Below are 4378 nucleotides of genomic sequence, written 5' to 3' on the forward strand. Positions count from 1 at the left end.
AGTCCTTGGTCTGATGGCCTTCCTTCTTGCAGTTCTTGCAGACGACTGTGCTGCAGTTAGCTGCCACGTGACCAGATTTGCCGCAGGTACGACAAACTCTGGGCTGCTCCACATAGACCATGAAGCCTCGACTTCCCCCGAAAGCGAAGCTGGAGGGAGGATGGATGATGGCTCCGTTGGCATCGACCTTCAAGGTCACCTTGACCTGCTGCTAGCTGGTCCAATTCCCAAATGGGTCCTTGACATCAGTGCTGCCGCCGGCCACCTCAACATACCTGGTGAGGAAGGTGAGTACATCCACGACAGGAACATGGGGGTTGTAGAGGTGGATTCTCACCACCCGGTCACGTTGCGATGGCAGTGTGAAGAGTGGCTCCATTGTGAGGATCGACAGCGGCGCCTTTTTTCCCTTCTCCTTGAACACCTTCAGGAACTTGATGCATCCGCCACGTTCTTGGACGTCACGTCAAAATATCCACAGCTGGGGAAGTCCTGCAGGCAGAAGATGTTTGCAGCTTGGAATCCACAGCAATCAATAAGGATTTTCTTAATGAAGAAGGTACGATCAACCGGTGCATCTCCATCATTTTCCTTCACTACCACCCGAACAGTGTTACACACTCCCTGCCCTGAAGTTACAGAATTGGTTACAGCCATTTTACTCAAAAACTTACCTGAGACAGGATCATGGTCTCTCCCCTGCTCCTCTTCCAGACATTTCCACAATCTCACAAATACTTTCACAAAGAGTGAGGAATTCCTCCTGCACTTCCCTGCTTTACCTTCTGGAGGAATGCAGTCCGGCTACTTCTGATTGGTTACTGTCTGCTGAATCTCATTGGCTGGTTCATGTCACCAATCAGGTAGTTGCTATTTCGCCGATCATCAAAGGGCAATGAGAAAATGGGGCGGAGATTGACAGCGGCAAATTGTCAGAGCTGAAACCCATTCACAAATTTGAAAAGCCCACCAAAATATTTGTGAAACAAGGAACAGCTGAAATATAATAAATAATATCGTCTAAAGAGTAAAATGTATTTCACTCTCTCCTGATATTGTGTTTCTCCTCATTGTCCGTCACAGATACCAGACTTACTTTCCTTCCGGGAACAGAGCAGAGAGGAGTGGACCTGTGGGGAGAACACCGTGAGTGGAGCCGATAAATTGACCCAAGGATCGCGGCCCAGTCACTTACCTTCCGGGAGTGCAGTAGACCTGTGTGGGAGAACGGAGGACATAGGTGAGGTTTTAAATGATTTCGTTTCATCTGTGTTCACTATGGAGAAGGACAATGTAGGTGTAGTGATCAGGGAGGGGGATTGTGATATACTTGAACATATTAGCATTAAAAGGGAGGAAGTGTTAACTGTTTTAGTGGGCTGAAAAGTGGATAAATCCTCAGGCCCAGATGAGACGTATTTCAGGCTGTTATGTGAGGCAAGGGAGGAAATAGCAGGGGCTCTGACACAAATTTTCAAATCCTCTCTGGCCACAGGAGAGGTACCAGAGGATTGGAGGACAGCAAATGTGGTTCCTCTATTCAAGAAGGGTAGCAGGGATAAACCCGGTAATTACAGGCCGGTAAATCTAACATCAGTGGAAGGGAAACTATATTGGGAAAAATTCTGAGGGACAGGATTAATCTCCACTTGGAGAGGCAGGGATTAATCAGGGATAGTCAGCATGGCTTTGTCAGGGGGAGCTCGTGTCTAACTAACTTGATTGAATTTTTCGAGGCGGTGACTAGATGTGTAGATGAGGGTCAAGCAGTTGATGTAGTCTACATGGACTTCACTAAGGCTTTTGATAAGGTCCCACATGGGAGATTGGTTAAGAAGATAAGAGCCCATGGGATCCAGGCCAATTGGGCAAATTTGATCCAAAATTAGCTTAGTGGCAGGAGGCAGAGGGTAATGGTCAAGGGTTGTTTTTGCGAGTGGAAGACTGTGATCAGGGACCCTTGCTGTTTTTAGTGTACGTTAATGATTTAGAAGTGAATACAGCAGGTATGATTAGTAAGTTTGCAGATGACATGAACATTGGTGGTATCATAAATAATAAGGAGGAAAGCCTTCGATTACAGGACAATATAGATGGGCTGGTAAGATGGACGGAGCAGTGGCAAATGGAATTCAATCCTGAGAAGTGTGAGGCCTTGCATTTTGGGAGGACTAACAATGCAAGGGAATCTACAATGGATGGTAGGACACTAGGAAGTACAGAGGGTCAGACGGACCTTGGTGTTCTTGTCATAGATCACTGAAGGCAGCAGCACAGCTCGATAAGCTGGTTAGGAAGGCATATGGGATAGTTGACTTTATTAGCCGAGGCATATAATATAATAGCAGGGAGATTATGATGGAGCTGTATAAAATGCTAGTTAGGCCACAGCTGGAGTACTGTGTACAGTTCTGGGCACCACACTATAGGAGGGATGTGATTGCCCCAGAGAGGGTACAGAGGAGATTCACCAGGATGTTGCCTGGGCTGGAGCATTTCAGCTATGAAGAGAGACTGAAAAGGCTAGGGTTGTTTTCCTTAGAGCAGAGAAGGCTGAGGAGGGACATGATTGAGGTATACAAAATTATGAGGAGCATTGATTGTTCAGATAGGAAGAAACTTTTTCCTTTAGCGGAGGGGTCAATAACCAGGGGGCATAGATTTAAGATAAGGGACAGGAGGTTTAGAGGGGATTTGAGGATATTTTGTTTCGCTCAGAGGGTGGTTCGAATCCAGAAAACACTACCTGAAGAGGTGGTAGAGGCAGGGACCATCACAACATTTAAGAAGTAATTCAATGAGCACTTGAAATGCCATAGGATACAAGGCTACATCCCAAGTGCTGGAAAATGGGATTCGAATAGTTAGGTGCTTGATGGCCGGCACAGACACGATGGGCTGAAGGGCCTGTTTCTGTGCTGTATAACTTTATGACTCTATGACTTGCTTTTAAAATCCGGTCTGTATTCAGGTTTATTGACCTTTCTATTTGACACTGTCTGTAACGGGCGGGTATAAAGCCCCATTCACAGCATTCTGTAACGGGACACATTCCAGCTCAATCTGTGTAAAGAAAACACAAAAACACATCACAGATTATAGATTGATGGCTGGTGACAGGAGCTGCCAAGGGAGCTAAACCTGAGCCCAAACTTCTGGTGTAAGAAGTAAAAGTGACATTAAGGTTGTTACACTCCCAGCAGTTTACGGTTAATGAATTAATATTCCCCAATAAGTAAACAAACTGGAAACAGAGAAATGAGTGACTGAAGACTGAGCCATTCCCTTTAAATCAGCTCTTACTGACCACAGTCTGGGAAGAGGCGGAACATGAACGGGTCAGACAAGAAAACGACAAAGGATCAGGGAGCAGTGTTCAGTTTAAATCACAAACAGTGAATTGGGAGACAAATATTCTGCTGGGTAGTGAAACTGCATTTCCCAGAAACTTACCACCGGATAGAAAAACGATTCAAAAATGGAATCACAATCCGCCGGAAAAATATTTAACATTAAAAGCCATAAATTCAAAATATCGTTCACAAACGAATTCATGATGCTCATGGCCCTGGAGGAGATGGTGGTGTTGGGGTGAACCTGCTTCATCACTTTGTTGATGTAGATGGAGTAACTCTCCTTCCTCGACTTTGACAACCCTTCCATTCCATTTTCCATACCATGTACATTTTGCAGCAAACCCATATTTGGTGTATACAGCCCGAGGGGTTTCCCATGGGTCCAGCCCCTCAGTTCATTTTGGTGGGAGGACCTTACACAGAGGTCTTTCCCCACTGAGACTTTGCTGTGGCTGCCCCAAGCTTTAGTGCGTCCCACAGCACGTAGTCCTGGACCTCGGAATGTGCCAGTCTGCAACACTCGGTCGTGGACAACTCTTTCCACTGGAAGAAGAGCAAGTTTCGAGCAGACCAAAGAGCGTCTTTCACTGAATTGATGGTCATTCAGCAGCAGTTGATGTTTATCTCGGTGTGTGTCCCTGGGAACAGCCCGTCGAGCACAGACTCCTGTGTTACAGAGCTGCTTGAGATGAACCTCGACAAAAACCACTGCATCTCTTTCCACACTCTTGGGCGGCACAGTGGCGCAGTGGTTAGCACCTCAGCCTCACAGCTCCAGCGACCCGGGTTCAATTCTGGGTACTGCCTGTGTGGAGTTTGCAAGTTCTCCCTGTGTCTGCGTGGGTTTCCTCCGGGTGCTCCGGTTTCCTCCCACATGCCAAGGACTTGCAGGTTGATAGGTAAATTGGCCATTAGCAATTGCCCCTGGTATAGGTAGGTGGCAGGGAAATATAGGGACAGGTGGGGATGTGGTAGGAATATGGAATTAGTGTCGGATTCGTAAAAATGGGTGATTGATGGTC

Source organism: Heterodontus francisci, chromosome 28, assembly GCF_036365525.1.
Source record: "Heterodontus francisci isolate sHetFra1 chromosome 28, sHetFra1.hap1, whole genome shotgun sequence".
Taxonomy (NCBI): Eukaryota; Metazoa; Chordata; class Chondrichthyes; order Heterodontiformes; family Heterodontidae; genus Heterodontus; species Heterodontus francisci.